The 18,801-nt window shown below is 41.3% G+C and overlaps 1 protein-coding gene across 2 annotated transcripts in view; it reads right to left on the reverse strand.

Annotated features, from left to right (window-relative positions):
- VPS50 (VPS50 subunit of EARP/GARPII complex) overlaps positions 1 to 18,801 on the reverse strand; it is a 2,487,651-nt gene that overhangs the window by 483,412 nt on the left and 1,985,438 nt on the right. The window lies entirely within an intron of this gene.

Genomic DNA, 18,801 nt, shown 5'->3' on the forward strand with positions numbered 1-18,801 from the left:
AAAGTGGATAATGGGTTAAAGGCAAGATAAAACAGTAACAGTGTTAGAGAATCACCCTGAAATATCCCCCATCGAATTTTTAACATTGGGATAATAATTTGCCCTTTGCCATGACTTAACTGGAAAGTAGTTTGTCACTGTAACATAACTGATCAATGTGGCATGTATCTAACACATCTGTAAGCATTCCTTTATCCATGAATGTGGAATGCTGTCAGATATTCTTCTTTTAATCTATCCATGCCATACTTCTTCCTCTTTTTACAATTCTCTAGTATGACTTCATTTAGCAACACATGGCTTTATTCCATATGACTTTATTTTGTTACTCTTTTGTTCTACTGCCATAACTGAGATTTGTTTTCTAAATGACCACAAAATCTGTCTGCATCAATTCCAATATATAGCTTGTATACTGCTGGGAGGCAAGTTATTAGTCTATTGTTTTTTAGGACTGTTTGCAAGTTCACTCTTAAGGAAGAGTATTGTTTTTCCTATTGTTGTACAAGCTGTGGTGGTACAGCGGTAGTGTTGTTGCCTCACAGCAAGAGGTTCTCCCATTCGATTTTCGGCTGGAGCACCTTCTGTGTGGAGTCTGCATGTCCACCCCGCGGTCGAATGGCTAAGACATGCATAGAATGGGCATGCCTTTGTTGAAGGTTGGCTCGAGCTGGCACCTCAGCACTGCAAAAATCTATTGCCAATCATTAGCGGACCGGAGTTCCGCTGTGGCGACCCCTAACTGTGAAAAGCCGAAAGAAGAAAAACATTGTTTCTCCTGTTGTTAACCAGTTTGGGGTCTGCTCGGGATGCGCATATAAGTAATTCTTATTCAGCGCTAAAGTTTTGTGTAATTTTGTTAATGCTTTTAGCAAAAAATTGGGTACTGTGTCTGGGCCTCAAGTTTTCCAGTTAGGAGCTTTTCTTAGTTTTGTTTCAATTTCTCTGGCTGTCACTTCATTCGAATTTATATGTGCTTCATTACAGCTCCTTATTGTTTCTTTTAATTCTTCTATCCATTCAACGCCTTTGTTATGTTCAACAGGGTCTTTATAAATACTTCTCCAAAATGTGCCTATCTCGTCTTTTTTGGTGGAGTTTCTATTCCTTTTGCTTTGTTTCCCAATTCACTACAAATTCTTTTTGGGTCACTCATAAATTGGATTCAAGCAACAAGAGCAAAACTATTCTTCCTCTTATTAGAAACAACTACAATAACCATCATATACAAAATCAGAGAGTCACTATGTAAATAATGAGTGATTACGCATACTCATCACAGCCACAGCTGACTAGAACAGTAGTGTACCTCTGTGTTCCTTCTCCCTTTCTTACTTTTAATTTCTCCAAGTCTTTTGGGTTTCTAAGCTCTGGTCCTGCAGAGTGGAGCAAGCAGCAGAGTGACGGAAAGAGTGACTTTTACCAGATAAAGTATTCTTTTCTCTGCCTTTCATTAGTGACTGCCTATTCTGAAAAGCAAGTTTGTAACTGCTACTACCTTTAAAAGCTTGTTATTGCATTTTTGCTTACCTGCACTTTAAAAGTTGTTTTGTGTTTAATTTAACTGTTTTAGGCTGCCCAATCAAGTACGCTAGCCTGTGCAAAGCATTTACTGTGTTTTCCTGTTAATATCCGCTACTGTTTAAAAAAAAAAATATATATACATACATATATAACTCTATATATATATAAATATATATCCTTCTTTCACACCTTTACTGAGCTAGAATAGTCCTGAGATCAGGTTTTGCTGAATTCTGGGCTTTAGTACAAGTTCCTGTGTTCCCCATATCCTTACTTGGATAGGAGGAAGGTTCTCTGTTCACCAGTGAGAGTGGGCCTATTTGTCTCTGGAGGAGTGGTCTCAGCTCAGAAACTAGTTGTTTATTGGCTGTTTTGGGCTAACTCCTAGCTCTTTCAAGTCCCGTGCTTTAAAACCAGCTTTAGCACGGTTTTGCGCTTGTTTCCGACTCAGCAAAGCTCCTCCTGGTCCTGAAGAGCGGTGCTAGCAGCAGAGGGATGAAAAAGAGTGACTTTTACCAGATAAAGTATTCTTTTCACTGTCTTTCATTAGGCTGCCCACTCAAGTGCACTAGCCTGTGCAAAGCGTTTACTGTGTTTTTCTGTTGATATCTGCTACTGTTTCAAAAAAATCTATATATATATATCCTTGTTTCCCTGCCTTTTCTGAGCTAGAATAGTCCTGAGTTCAGGTTTTGCTGAATTCTGGGCTTTTCAAGTTCCTGCTGTTAGCCCTATCCTGCTTGGATAGCAGGAAGCTTCTTCTTGGGTTTACCAGTGATGGCGTGGAATTACAGCTATTGTCCTTCTGTAGCGATTTTTCTTATGTGAAACTGACAATTCAACGCCCTCATGGCTAAAGTGGAAGAAGTATACACTTTCTTTCCCCATCTATCCAAAGCCCTTGCCTCTTTATCAGGAGGAACAGGATTTTTAACAACAGAGGCCTTCACACCTTTAGCCCCTGAGAGACAGTTTCCGGTCTGCCCTAGGACTCTTAAAAGATACTTATGAGCTTCAGGCACCCTATAGTACCTATCCGGTTTAACTGGGGCAGAGGCAGAGAATCAGGATTCAAGGAAGCCTCTGCAAAAACATCTTCCACCACATTCAGAACAGGAGGTATAGCTAAAGGCCTATGCTGGGGTAAAAACAAGAATTCCCTAAGCCTCTTTCTGGAATCAGAGAAATCTTGACCTTCCCATTTAAAATGCTCCCTCATGGAATGCAGAGTCTCTGAAAATGAAAAATCCTCAGGAGGAGAAGCTGAAGGAGTAGAATCATTCACATCAGAATCAGAATAAGGAGGATACTCCTGCAAGTCTTCAGCCAAGACTCAGAAGCCTCCGAACAGTGCTCAAAACTCTCAAACTCAGGTTCCACCCTAGGCCTCTTATCAGGAGGGGGCATAGAACCTCTAATCATAGTAATCAAATCCTCTGCCATTTTAAGCATATGTTTCTTAGGTAAAAGACCCTGAAGCACTAGGAGAAACCCCTACTGAAGCTAAACTTGGCCTGCCTCTCAAGGAAGCCTTGGAAACAGAAGGGAGGCTCTAACCACCTTAGGAAGAGAGGGAAGAACAGCCACCTGAGAAGCCCCCTCAGCCTGGCCTACTTCCTGAGAGGATACATCCTGTAACAGTAAAGTCTCTCCCTGAGACTCCAAAGAAACTCCTGGCAGAACCTCCGGCTCCACTGAGTTTTCTAAAGAACCGGCGCCTGGGACTGTCGGTTCTTCCACTCTAGGCTTTGCTGTTTTGTCCTTGCGCTTTTGGCGAAGCGAGGCGCCGGAGCATCCGACGGCATTTTATAATTACAACGCTTCCCAAAAACTAACCTAGCACAGTCTAACCTTCTCTTAATAGTGCGCTTGTTAAATCTAGCACAAGAGCGGCATCCAACAACGCCGTGCACAGGCACTAAACAAGGTATACACAAAGTATGGTAACCCCTATGAGGAATCTGTCTCCCACAAGAAATACAGTTATTCACTTTTGCTGACATCCGTTAAATACTGAGGCAAGAAAAAACCAAAATATTCTCAACGGGGTACTTAGCCAACTTTGATTCGGTCTGAAACTCTGACTTCAGAAACTTTCAGAATGCCAACCTGCACTCGCAAAATTGCTTCTGCATCGGACCATGCGGCAAAAAAGACTGAGGATATGACGTCGGTCATGCGCATTAGTACCCTGACGTACTGATGTCAGTCTAATGCGCCCTGACCGACGTCAGCCATATACTTTGGTATTCGGGCCGACTGGACAGCGGACTACCCCAATAGTTAGGACTGCAGCAATGTGGAATGAAGAACATCCCATACGAACGCAGGAAGGACATGCAGGCTCCACAGAGAAGGCACCCCAGCCAAGAATCAAACTGGAGAACCTCTTGCTGTGAGATGACAATGCTACGGCTGCACCACTGTGCCGTCTGTATTTATCTGCATATCTTTCAAGTTTTTCCACCTGTGCTGAGATTTTTTGTTTGCTGTTTGCGACAGTGCATGATAGATCCTGATCTGTTCTAATACTGCTCAATGCTTTTATCACATCTGTCTTTCTAAGTATTTTTGTTGATCTGTTCCCTCTTCTATACTCTTCTAACAGTGACACTTCCTGTCTTAATTGCTTTACGGTTTTCTCTATACTAAACTTCCATGATGGTATTCAATTTCTAACCTTCCTTTCCCTCACTACCCTGTGTTCTTGTGGTAAAACTTCATCAGTTATTAATTTAGCTGCACAGTAATATATCCTGTTTACTTATATTATATTGCATGGATCTCTATGAACAGTCCTAATTACTGTGTTCATTTGTTTTAAAAGACTTCTGACTTTTTGGATTTTATTAACCTTCTTGAGTCTATTTCTTTCACTGATCTTAATATGTCTATTTATCTCTATTAGGTCAAGACACTCTTCTCTTAGCTCATTTTCTTCCAGACTGTGAGCACATCCCTTGTTTTCCGTTTCCTGCGAGCATTCTATAGAAAGTTCTAAAGCATCTTCCTGTGGCACATTCTCTTCAATTTCATCCTGTGTCATCCATTGCTCTGTCATATGGGAGCTCACTGGCCTATCACTCCTCAACATTCACTGCGTCAGAATTTCCACAGTTTCCGGTTCCTTCCCTTGCTGTCTAGCTTCAAGTGAATGTTTATACTGGTTTACTGTGGAAGTCTCTACAATATCTTCATATGGCACTTGACCAATTGCTTCCCATTCCACTGGTTTCCCCTTAATTTGGATGCCCATTGTTCTGTCCTGTTGTGGTGCTTTCTGAATTAGATTTTCTACACTGAATCCTTCACTTTGCAGGTACTCCATAACCTCAGTTTCTATTTCTTTAACTTCTCCATTACTAATCTCCTTTTTTTCTTTGTCTTCTTATTTTTTGTATTGTAAAGTTTTCCATGCCTGGATTCCTTTGCCTGCATTTCTCTTCAACTATCTTTGGTGCTGCTCTTTTTGTATTGATTAGTTTTGCTTTCTCCTTTGCATAGATATTACACCATATTAAATCTCTTTTTCTTTCTCATGTCCGTACTTTCCTGTACAACATGGAATATGTTTATATAAGCTGGTGGATGGGTTACAGCCTCCCTCCCCCAATACACATAGGGTGAAATTTTGTTTGTGACTCACCAAAACAATGATATGCCCATACAACTACTTTAGCCTTGGCATTTCGTTAGGAAGCAAAGTTATTCATCTGGTGCGTGGTCCAAACCCAGATAAAACAAAGACCTATAACAAAAAAATGCAATTAGCTTATCAGGTCCAAACCCAGGTTAAACAACGGCAATATAAAAAAGAAAGAAATCCAGTTAGTGCAGCAGGAGTCCAAGATGCTTTGCACACCACAGCTCAGCACCATAAACCATCAGCCTGTGCCATTAAACTCCTTATATACTAAGCAAATACCAACCTAAAGGGGAAAAAACACCAATAAGCATGGGAATGACAGGCAGTCAGTTTAGGTAAAAAAAAAACTCAGTTTAGAGAGACAGAAAAAAAAAACAGCCTCCTCACAATAGGAACAGCAATCCCAACCACTGGACCAAATCAGAACCAGTGATTCACCTGCTGTCTAGTCTAAACCCAGACAAAATAAAAGCACATAAAAAATCAAATAAATGCAACAGACCCAAACCCCTAAAAAATAAGGGCAGCAGACAAACAAAATGCAGTTAGCACGGCTAGATTTCAAACAAGTTCAGTATACCACAGCTCAGCACCATAAACTGCATCACTGAAGTTTGTGAGACAGAATCAGGAAGAAAAATATAAAATGTACAGGAAAACCTGAAGCCATAAAAAAAATAATATAACTTACATAACTTACATTAACCCCTCCTTCTCTACCTAATGATCAAGCATAATCTCCATGGTGATGGAAAGGCCCATCTCTGAAGTGCTCTAACTCAAAGATCCCAAATATACAGTCCATACACAGTTGCTGGTGTCACAGCCTCAAGAAAGAACTGAAAAAAGGGTTGTAAATGAATGCCAGCATGTTTTTACATACTACAATGAATGATTCAAAAAATGAAATAACCCCTGCAAGCATATACTACCTTTAAGGGGGAAGGGCCCCTGTACTCTTCATTCTGATAAGGTACCACACACAGACTGCAAGCCAAGATGAAAAAGGGAAGGTCTCTGATTAAGTTAGACTCAGTGGCCAAAAATTCCACAAGATCGGCCCTCAGTTTCAAATGGTCAAAGTAGTCCCATTGCAAAAACGAAGCCTAGATGAGCTACCTCTACTTAAGGAAACATTCACTGGCAGTGAAGGAAAGGCTTTAAATGGGAAGGCCTACTCATGTGTCTGTTCTGGAAGCAAACCAATCTATGGCCCTGAGATAAGGAAAAATAATGGGGGAGTGCTGATACTTGTTGGGTCTGCTGCTACAATCTCTGCAAAGTCTGTAATACACATGGCTACAGGCATGCCGCAGTAACAAAGAATGTGGCAGAATTTTGGCTTGCGATACAAATGATCGAAAATAAAGCCCAAGACTGCATCAACACTTCACTCTTAAAGAGCAGAGGAAAAAAAAAACATCAATATAAATCTCCATACCTATAAAGTTAATCACTGAGCTGGAGCCAGGAAAGAAACACATAAAATTGGGGCATCCCTATAGCATAGAGGAAGACCCCAGGAATCGCCAGGCAGAAGTAGCAGCTGGCAGTCAATTCAGAACAATGAGCATAGGAGTCTTCCTGCTTCTAGGCTTTGGGCACAATGGTCAACACCTGAGTAGACTCTGGGCTACAAAGGATTTTCTAAAGACAAGCCTTGTCAGGAGGAGTGTCCATCCTAAGTCAGCAGAAGAAGCCACAGTGAAGACCCCTGAAACCAAGTTTCAAATATATCCTCAGAAATAACCAATGTCCAGCCCTACCCTCACCCTGAAATTATGCCAACTCAGTTTAGAGAGGCAGAAAAAAAAACAGCCTCCTCACCATAGGAACAGCAATCCCAACCACTGGCCCAAATCAGACCCAGTGACTCACCTGCTGTCTGGTCTAAACCCAGACAAAATAAAAGCACATAAAAATCAAATAAATGCAACAGACCCAAACCCCTAAAACATAAGGGCAACAGACAAACAAAATGCAGTTGGTACAGCTAGATTTCAAACACGTTCAGTATACCACAGCTCAGCACCATAAACTGCATCACTGAAGTTTGTGAGACAGAATCAGGAAGAAAAATATAAAATGTACAGGAAAACCTGAAGCCATAAAAAAAAAAAAAATAACATAACTTACATAACTTACATTAATCCCTCCTTCTCTACCTAATGATCAAGCATAATCTCCATGGTGATGGAAAGGCCCATCTCTGAAGTGCTCTAACTCAAAGATCCCAAAGATACAGTCCAGACACAGTTGCTGGTGTCACAGCTTCAAGAAAGAACTGAAAAAAGGGTTGTAAATGAATGCCATCATGTTTTTACATACTACAATGAATGATTCAAAGAAAGAAATAACCTCTGCAAGCATCTACTACCTTTAAGGACCCTGTACTCTTCATTCTGATAAGGTACCACACACAGACTGCAAGCCAAGATGAAAAAGGGAAGGTCTCTGATTAAGTTAGACTCAGTGGCAAAAAATTCCACAAGATCGGCCCTCAGTTTCAAATGGTCAAAGTAGTCCCATTGCAAAAACGAAGCCTAGATGAGCTACCTCTACTTAAGGAAACATTCACTGGCAGTGAAGGAAAGGCTATGAATGGGAAGGCCTACTCGTGTCTGTTCTGGAAGCAAACCAATCTATGGCCTTGAGATAAGGAAAAATAATGGGGGAGTGCTGATACTTGTTGGGTCTGCTGCTACAATCTCTGCAAAGTCTATAATACACATGGCTACAGGCATGCCGCAGTAACAAAGAATGTGGCTGAACTTTAGCCTTGCGATACAAATGATCGAAAATAAAGCCCAAGACTGCATCAACACTTCACTCTTAAAGAGCAGAGGAAAAAAAAACATCTATATAAATCTCCATACCTATAAAGTTAATCACTGAGCTGGAGCCAGGAAAGAAACACATAAAAATGGGGCATCCCTATGGCACAGAGGAAGACCCCAGGAATCGCCAGGCAGAAGTAGCAGCTGGCAGTCAATTCAGAACAATGAGCATAGGAGTCTTCCTGCTTCTAGGCTTTGGGCACAATGGTCAACACCTGAGTAGACTCTGGGCTACAAAGGATTTTCTAAAGACAAGTCTTGTCAGGAGCAGTGTCCATCCTAAGTCAGCAGAAGAAGCCACAGTGAAGACCCCTGAAACCAAGTTTCAAATATATCATCAGAAAAAACAATGTCCAGCCCTACCCTCACCATGAAATTATGCCAACTAAGTTTAGAGAGGCAGAAAAAAGACTCTGCATCCTCACAATAGGAAAAGCAATTCCAACCACTGGCCCAAATCAGAACCAGTGACTAACCTGCTGTCTGGTCTAAACCCAGACAAAATAAAAGCACATAAAAAATCAAATAAATGCAACAGACCCAAACCCCTAAAAAATAAGGTCAACAGACAAACAAAATGCAGTTAGTACAGCTAGATTTCAAACAAGTTCAGTATACCACAGCTCAGCACCATAAGCTGCATCATTGAAGTTTGTGAGACAGAATGGGGTCACAGGAGAGAGAGAGAGAGAGAGTGATAGCAGAATGAGTTCAAGTTATAGGCCTGACACTTTTCACATATGCCCCTCCTGGCTCCAACTCAGTGGTCAACTTTAAAGGCGTGGGCATTTGCATTGACCTTTTATGTTTTCTCTGCCCTTTGGGAGTGCCCATGATGTTTGGCTGCCTAGGTGTTGTTGGGGTTTGGGGCTTTATTTTCGATCATGTGACTGCAAGCACACTGCAGGCAATACATAATAAGGACAGGCTTATACCAGGCCTGGTATGGCTTCACATCATAATCTTAAAATGTGGATTCCCAGATATGTGATTCAGGGTACTACCAAAAACTAAATAGGTTTCTGACACCCTGTGTCTTGGCTATCAACCATGACATAGGTTTAGCTAGTAGCTTTTCTTCACCTGGAACTAAATAATCTTGCTGAGTTGGAGAGGGGTAAGTACCAGAACAAGCTTTGAATGACAAGGTGATGTGAGGAACATGTAGAGGACCTTTTCCAGGGTCCCACATAGAGGCTTCATACAGTGCAGGATTCAGGTGGCTTTCTTAATCCATTTGCTTCTACCAGAGACTGCTCTAATGAGGTGTGAAGTATGTCTCTGCTAACAACTTCAATGGCAATCACCTGGAACTAATAAGTGAAAAAAGTCTTACTGTGAGAGAAATTAATTAATTTAAATAAATAAGGCAACACTTATTTACTTGTTCACTGAAAAGCATTTAATTTCAGTGTAAGCAGCTTAACTGTGATACTAAATGCCTGAAATTCAGTACCACGACAAAGTTACCGAGAGCTACGTATGGTTACGGCTACGATATGAAGCACTCACACAATATAATCAAAACATTAGATCAGGTAACTCTCTAGGTGTGAAATTGAACAAAACACCATTAACAATAAAGACTGATTGAATTAAATCAGAAAGAAGCTAAAAAAATGTTACGTTAATGCCGGGACTGCAGGGATCAAAAGCTTAACTGTGCAAGTGGTATAAAACAGCTGACAGGAACAGGAGTAACAAACATTATGAGTGTGGTCAGTTGGCATGCCTTACTTCCAATGTAAATACATCCTCTGGTACATTACCTTCTAAGAAAATGAACTTCTAATAAAAGGATAAACAGTGAATTATCAAAAGGAATAAACCAAAAGTAGCACCCATAAAGTAGAGTTCTTGATGTTATGGCTACTGTTACTTTACAGAAAATATTGCATAAACATTACAGGTTCACAGGTTCGCAGATTAATACTAGGCTAACTGCCCTTGTGGGCCATATTAAAAGCCTATCTAATTACCCCATGTGAGAACCAAAAACTGTACCTTATGTTTGGAAAGTAAATAACCATTATGCCAACCTCCAACCCATCACATATACTGGAAACTCATTTTTTAATATATCCTAAGGTATACAACCTCAAAACAGTAATACAGATTTTGAAAAAAAAATGAAAAGAAAAACCTCTAGTTCTTACTAGCCTGCCAAAGTTCAAACTATATAATTAATAAAGTTCTCAGGTGGTCCAAATATTACTGCTTCTATCTCCTCCTATTACCTTAACCCCTATGCAACTGCAGGACTCAAGAATGTTTGAAATTCCAGATGTTGTCTCTAACTTCTGTACCATTTTCAAGAAAGCATTTCCTTTTTAACAGTTCTCCATTTTAACAGGACTAGAAACAATTCCAGTCATATAAGACTCTTGCTCTGGAGGTAAGGATGTAGCAGAATCATTTAAACTTTATGCACCCTGTAAAATAAATTTCAATAAAAATAACAATCTGGCCATGCGGAAAGACTAATTCACCATAAAATTTATTGAGTGCTTTTGACTAAATGAAAATACTTCATCAGTATGATAAAACACACAGGAAATGAAACATTTACAGAATGAACATTCAAGCCATGTGATCAAAAAACAACAATAATGATTATTTTACTCTCGTCATACCTCTCAACTGTCCAGATTTTTGAATGATTATTTTACTCTATTCATACCTCTAAACTGTCCCAATTTGTGCCTCATATTATTGGCCTGATCCTCATAAAATGTGTGTTCTTTCTGGCAAATCACCGAAGACTGGTCACTAAATAATGACATGCATTTGAGTTTCATGCTTTACATCCTTCAGAAAATGCATGCTAACAGAAATCCTGCTATTCTACCAACTTTGCAAGTTTTTAAAAGCAATATTTAAAATCTGACTCTATTTTTGAGTCTTTGTCCACCCCTATATTTTAGGCTTTGCCCAGATGCTTGTTCTAAGAGGTTAAGAGGTATAACTATTGTGTTTCTCTTCCAAAATAGAGTTGGTAGATACATAGTCCTTTAACCCTGGTGGTGTATCAGCAGCTAATCCCAGTTGCCTACATATTTCTTTTTTAAGTCAATTATTTTGCCAATCACCCCTCATCCTGATATTGAACCTTGTCTAACACAAAAAAGAAAAACATACCGAAATTTGAACAAACAAGACTGTGTAACTGTAACTGTGCGCCACTCATGGGGCATGAAGCCTGAGGTGAGGCTATGATTAAACATGACACTTAGGTAAGGTTCCAGTTCATTTTGTAGTTCATGCAGTACACAGCCTGGGATGTCATCTGGTCCCATGGATGCTGTAGTCTTAGCTTTGGAGAGTGCGGTTTCTACCTGTGTGGCCATGATTACCAGAATTTGGCAATCTTTTGGTACTGAGATGGGCCCTTTAGGGGGTGAAGCTTGCACTAAATTGATCTGCCAGGATATTGGCAATATCCTTGGGATCAGTATATGTAATGCCATTCTGTTGTAGCTCAGAGCATTGCCATTTAGATTCCTGACATAACTATAAAATGCCTTGTGGTTGTCTTTGGAATTTTTGGCAATTTTATTTTTGTAACTAGCTTTGGAGGATTTTATGAAGGATCTCAGCTTCTTACTGAAGCTGGTAAGTGAGTTTTTTGCATTCTGGGTTTTTCCTCTTTTCTGCAACAGTTTCCTTCTTCTGTTGCATAGTTTGTTTATGGCAGGGGACTGCCAGATTGGCTTCCTATTTTTGAGGAGAGCATCTTGTTCTATTTGGGATGGTACAATTCATGCACGAGTGGATGTGCTCATACAGTGCCTTAGTGTAGGATTCAGCAGTCGAACTTTCAGCTTCCATCTGCATGGGTGTCATGAAGTTTGTCACTTCTGACTTGAGTAGCATAAAGTTGGCTTTGGAGAAGTTTTTTACGGATGTTTCTTTACTGGGGGATGGAGGGATGTGGATGTCAAGGGTGATTTGCTTATAGTCCGACCTAACCAATGAGGGGGTGACCACTGGTGTGGAGCATCCATCTCCCATGTTGGTAATGACCAGGTCTAGGATATTGGAGCCCCTGGTGGGACAATGGATTAGCTGATCCAGGGCGTTGGAATTTATGAATTCCAAGAACCGTTGGGAAAAGGTGTTCGTACCCGAGTAGTTTTCCAAGTTAATGGCAGAGTAGTTGAAATCACCCAGTATCAGGGTGTTTGGCTGCATCTTAATATTGTCCAGTATGTTTAGAAAGGTGTAGTGAGATTCTTGGGGCATGGTGGGGGATCTGTAGCAAGCTACAAATTGGATTGCACTCTTACCTAGTGTTAATTGCACCTGGAGAATTTCAGATGCATTGTGTTGGGCAACTAGCCTGGAGGTGTGAATATCCTTGGTGAATATGGACACTCCTCCACCTCTAATGTTTCGGTCTTGGTTTGGTAGCCGAAAAGTGTGGTAAGAGTTGTAGCCTGGTATTGCAGGGGTGCTCTCTAGAGCATTGAACCAGGTCTCAGTTACTGCACAGATATCAATGTTCTCCATTTTTAGGAGTGCCTCGAGAGAGTGCATTTTGAGGTTTAGACTTCTAGCATTGAGTACCATTACCTTCAGATTTTGCATGCTTGTATCCGTTACGTTGGTGGTTTTGTCCTTTGAACCTTGCCTAAAAAAGGCACTATAGGGGTGGCGAGAGCTTTAGCCAGTAATCTGAATCTCAGAGGTGACAGGTGCAGACCATCTTTGGCAAAGCATCGTGGTTTGTCGATCATGTCGTCCCAAGCAGAAAGATACTGGATCCCCTTTGAATGCCACCAGAAGCTTAGCTAATTCTTGAAGTCAATCATTTTGTCCTTATACTGTGGTATCATTCTGGGTGAAGGCAGAATGCTGCTCAAGGCTAGGGTCATACCTGCCTGGGCCACATGATCTGAGAGCTCTTCCATGTCTCTTTTCATGTAGTCCAGGGAGGTACATCTCAAGTAATTCACTCCAACATGGACAATGACAGAGTCATATTTGTATTTGTTGTGGAGTGACTTGAGTGCATGTGTTATGTGGTGGATCGTGGCACCTGACAGGCAGCTGATTGTAATTTTCTCCTTCTTCAACCTGGTGAGTGGGACGTCCGTGTGCCTGACTATAGAGCCACCCATGACTAAAGTGTTGGGTACATTGTCTTGCCTTAGGGGCTGTTGTTGGGTGGCACACTGGTGTTGTGAGCTATGTGTCACTTTGGTTGTGACTGGTGTTTGTTTGCGTTGCAGCTTTGGAGGTCCTTGTTGCTTGGGCAGGTTAATGTTAAGGGGCTCCACATATGTGAGTTTAGTGTTGCTATGTGTGGGTGTTGATGTGGGTTTTGAAGGGCTATGTTACCTGAGGTGTAGTGCAGGTGTTAACCTTCTCCTCTTGACTATCTAGCACAATCTTGGCTGGAGAGAGCTTTGTTTCCAGTTTGGCTATGTAAGTGCATCTCTCGCAGGTTGTGGTGTTGAGTAGTAGGAGGAGAGGGTTGTGTGTGTACATGATGCAGTTGCTGCATTGCCCCAGTATGCCCAGATTCACCAGGTGGACAGGAGAAATCACTGAAAGCTGACTCTTGGACATGCCTGTTTAGGTTTCTAAAGTACAAGAGCTGTTTTCCCTTACCTTTGCAAGGTACTTTGCAATTATAGGCTGTTTAGTGCCTACATTTAATTTTGCCTTATTAACAAGTAGAGTTGAGTGCTTGTATCAGTTTAAGGCTTTGTAGTGCTTTCCAGCAGGTTCTAGAGCAAGTGCTAGTCACAGGGGTTCAGATTTTAGTGCTACTACTGAGAAACCAGCTAGTTCTAACGGAGAATTTGAAGAGCAGTCTTTCTGGCAACTGGAATAGTTTAACCGTAGCCCGGCAGTGCTGCACGTAGCGAAAAATGCGCAAATGCTCGTTTTTAAGCCAGAAAGTTGAAAGGGATAGAAATCAGCCCAAAATGGTTAAAATTACAATTTCAGAGCTGGAAACCACTCCTCTAGTCTCAGACAGACAGTACAATGCTCACCACTCCCACTGGTAAGCAGTAGGACTTCCCTCTACCACAGCAAGGTCTGGATAGCTCTGAACACAGAAAATAAAGCCCTGAAACCAGCAAAGCCTGGGATCTGAACTATACTAGCTAGGAAAGGCAGGAAACAAGCAAATAAGTTTTTTTTTTTTGTTAAAACAAGCTAAACAATGCAATAATACACTAAATAAACACAGAAAAGGCTAACACACTTGAGTGTGTAGCCCTAAACAGTAAATACAATTAAAACTCTACAAAATTAACAATTTAGAACTTTTTAAATGAAGCAAGGCAAGTGCACAACTGAAAAAACGATTTAAGAGGCAGTAATACACTGATTATGAGTGCTTCATTCCTGTTCTTAGAATAAGTAGCTAGTCTACATATACAGAAAAGTCTATATATACAGAAAAGCAGCTAAAACACACTAAAACAATTCAAATGCAGTGCAACCTAGAGCACTTGAGTTGTAGCAATATTAAGGCAAATACAGTTTTAATAAAGGCACTAAAACATACTCTATATTTCCAAAATGTCTGAGAAGCACAGTCAGAACACAAGGATGTTCAGACAAAATTTTTTTTTTTTTTAGAAAGGGAGAAAGGAGGAAAAGAAGGAAATTCTCTCTGTAGTAGGTAGAATGAGTAGAGGTGGGCAACTGCAAGGCCAAATGTTTATCACAAGTGAGCCAATAGCTATGAAATGCAGTACAAGTATGCAGTATACAATACAACTGCTACAAATATCTAAAATAAGCAATAACTACTACAAATAAGCAAAAAAAATAAATAAATAACAGGCTACTTATTGCAATATATCACAGATCAGCTTCTCCTCCTCAGATAGCTCTGTGTGTAATGGCTGAAACACTCAAGTTAACTTCTTAGCAGAAAGTTGAAACCTGAAACACTTTAAAAAAATGTTCAAAAAAACAATGAAGTGCTTTCTCCAAGCCGTAGCCCTGGCAGCCCAACTAGACAATGACCACAAACACTAAACTCTCACTAAAGTGGGGGATGGTCTTTGCTATGATGGCCCGGACAATGAGCTCAGAAAAAAGCCTCAAACAACTAGGCCCACGACACAATCAGGAATATGGAGAATATTACAGCTACTACCTACACTATTTTAGGCAGAACACACTGCAGAAATGTTTATCAAAAGCACAATCAGGAATATGGACAATATTACAGCTACCACCTAAACTATTTTAGGCAGAAAACACTACAGAAATGTTTATCACAAGTGAAAAGAAAGAGTAATTCTTCCTTACTTGAAGAGACTGAAGATTCTGAATCTGAACAGGAAGATAAAGGGACAAATACAGGATTTTTAACTCAGATTTCTGATTCAGACTGAGAGGAGAGCTCAGCTTCTGATTCTCCCTGTGGGAGTTTCCCTTTCTCTGAGACTAATGCTAGAATGTGAGAGTGTTTGCAGTGGGGAACACTGAGGTTTCTCAGTCCCTCAGAAAATACTATGAGTTGTTACAGAAGGAATTTTCCAGAACCTACTCCCATTCCTCCTGTTCTGTCTGCTTTAGAGGATGTATGTTACTGCCTGCAATTTTCCTGAAAGTCAGCCAGCTGCCCATAAAAAGGCAGATTAGATGTATAAAGCTCCTCTGTCTTTTAACTTTTATACACTATTCCCAAACCTGACCTAGCAGCTACAGCTTTAGCTGATCCCACTGCTGCTAAAACTAAGTCCAATGCTACTCTTTCTGATAAGGACGGGAAAATTATTGATAGGTGACATCCAATGAATTCTATCTGCTGTGTTGGAATCAACTGGCTCTTGATGTGATTCACTGTCATAGCCAGACTCTGTAGCAGATAGAGCAAAAGGTCCTGATGTTGTAGCCGTAGACCCCTGGATGTAGCAGTGAGAAGCCAACTGTCTAACTATGGGAACACTTGGATCCCTAGCAGATAGAGATGAGTTGCTACTACTGCCATCATCTTTGTAAACACCCAGGGGCTGTGGTGAAACCAAAGGACCGTGCTGTAAATTGACAGTGACTGACTCCTAGGCAGAAATGGAGAGACCTCCTGGATTGTGGCTCAATCTTTATGTGATAATAAGCATCCTGGAAATCCGTGGCACTTATCCAGTCATCCTTACTCAGAAAAGGCAGTATATGCCCTGAAGCGCAACCATCCAGAATTTTGTCTGTTTTACAAACTGATTGAGATGACTCAGGTCCAAAATTGGCCAAAGGTCCCAATGTCTTCTTGGGCACTAAAAAGAACTGGGAATTAGACTCCGAATGCAAACTGGTCTTCGCGGACAATTAGGATGATTCTTTTTTCCAGCAGCCTAGTAACCTTTGCTGCTGTGTATTCCCACTGACTGGGTGTCATGTCAAGAATTTTTCTCTTTTTCTTTGGTGGGTAAGAAAAAGGAGTGAAGTAGTCTCTGGTTACTATCCTTAATACCCAAAAATCTGTTGTGATGTTTTGCCAAGCTTAAGGGTATAGGGATAAGTGTCCCCCAACTGCCTCCAGAGTTCAGCAGTTGGGCAACTTTTCAGGAGCACTGGTATGGCTTCTCGGTGAAGGGGCCACAGAAGCCCTGGTTATGAAGCCTGCCTCTGTCTCTGGGTTGCTGCTCACTGGAATTACCTCCACCTCTGCACAGAGAGGTCTGCCTGCAGGAGTTTCATGGTTATAACCCTGTGATTTCCTGAACCATATTTTATTGCAACCTCTTCTGATTTCTAGAAAAGGTTCTTTGAGGGATAGAAAAACAGACTCCCATGGCAGAGCGGGTTTTACCATCCTGCTCACTCTCAATTAGTATATCTTTTATTCTAGTCCAATAAACATAGAACCACCAAAGGAAATTGACAATGGATGTCTTGAAGCTTTCTGCAAAATTGTATAGGTGCATCCAGACATGCTGGTGCATTGTAATGCTGGTCCCTGCCACCCTAGCCATATCATAAGCTGCATTAGAGAGCAGACGCATGGTAACATTCGACACAGACTGAAGGGTAAATAGTTGGGAGTCCACAGTTTTCTGAACATCTGATTGTAAAGTACCTGAGAAAGACTTTGTTAGTACCTTGGTCAAGGCTATCTGGAAACGTGTCATAAGGACTAAGAAGCTAGACTCTCTGAAGACAAACATTGCTAAAACATATGTCCATTTCCTAAATCTGTCCAAAGCCTTTGATTCCCTATTAGGTGGATGGACAGAACTTTCTTCAGAAAGTTCCTTTTTCATGGTTGCCACTATGACCATGGCATCTACAGGTGGATTCTGACTCATTGCTTCCTGTCCTGGGGGAACTAAAATCCTATACATCTTTTTTGGAATTGGTTCCACCACACCAGGAGCCTTCCAAGCCTGCTGAGCCACAAGCTCTATAAGGGGATCAGCAGTGGTACCACCCAGGACACAGACGTGCCAGCACCAAAAGCTTTGAGGAATACAGATTCAGCAGGTTAAGGATCTTCTGTGGTCCAACCCCCTCACTGTTTCATCAATCTGAGGATATCACCAAAGGTGATGTCTTCTAAGGGGATATGGGGGAACCTTCACCTTCTTCCAAGTCTATAACTTCAGTAACCAACTCCGGTGAGGAGTTCAAGTGCTTCAGTTTGCACAACAGGTTTCTATGAACTTGATCCATGTAAATATCAGATGGGTCTGAATCAGACTGGGAACTCACACAGTGAGTGACCTCTGGACCTTTTGGTATTGACCGTCTCTGTCGATTAGACTGAGTGGAAGGAGAAGCAGTACTCAGCTGAGGATGGAAAAGATTTAAACACAATGATAACCCTTTTTCTTTTGATCCAGCCAAAACCCTGTTTATGGTCTTGAAAGCCAAAGCTGCTACTGTTGCCAAAGGAACCAAACCACCACCCAAGGATGGAGGAGACTTCCTTGCCCCAATGAGTATTGGCTCCAAGATCAAACTCAGACCCATGATATTGACTGGTAAGGAAGACATGGCTCTGAAAACTTTGGAGTTGACTCACCTCCCCAAGCCCTGGTGTTGATGCTTCAGCTTAGAGACCATTCCTGATTCAAAGACATCAGAGTTAAGAGGGTCAGGGATTTCACCAGCAAAGTTGCCTAGACTGTCGTTTCTAGCAAAAGCACACTGGAAGTGCCTGAACCCAGACTCTAAGGATAAGCCAGGACCAGAGATAACAATGGATGGTTTGTCTGTCTCGTTCCCAGTGTGTTCAAGGGGGATGGCATAGGAACACCCCAAGATGAATCTGTGTTCTCAGAAACTTCTGCAACATTCTATCAATGTCCATTTCAGTAAGACTCCTAGATGACTGGACAGACTCGATGCCATAGAAGGTGACCTGGAATACCTCCTCTCTTGGGAGTATTGGACAGTGCAGTCTCAGGCTCACTGCCTCTGGTGAAAAACAGGGTCGTGGAGAAGTTTGGGCCTCGGTAACCATCAGACCTGACTTCCAAGAAATTTTAGGATCTGGACCCAGAGAATCAGATAGATTCGGGACTTTTTTTGCCTTGTCATTCTACTTTTCCTCATTTCTTTCTTTTGACTTTTCCTTCTCTTTACCCTTTTCTTTAGGTTTGGACTTGTCTTGCTTCTCACCTAGAAAAAAAGAAGAAATGGATGAAGAACTCTGTGCAAATGCAGTCTGAGGGGGAAGCAGATCTTTCTAAAATTGTTCTTTCGGGTTGTGATTGCTCTGGAGCCAAAAAAGGCACAGGCCTTGAACTAAATACCAAGATGGGCAGCAGCCAAACAGTATATGCACTGGCAGTGAGGGTCGTGTGGGAGAATTTTGTGCCC

This window comes from Protopterus annectens, chromosome 3.part1, assembly GCF_019279795.1.
Source record: "Protopterus annectens isolate FY-2018-M chromosome 3.part1, PAN1.0, whole genome shotgun sequence".
NCBI lineage: Eukaryota > Metazoa > Chordata > Ceratodontiformes > Protopteridae > Protopterus > Protopterus annectens.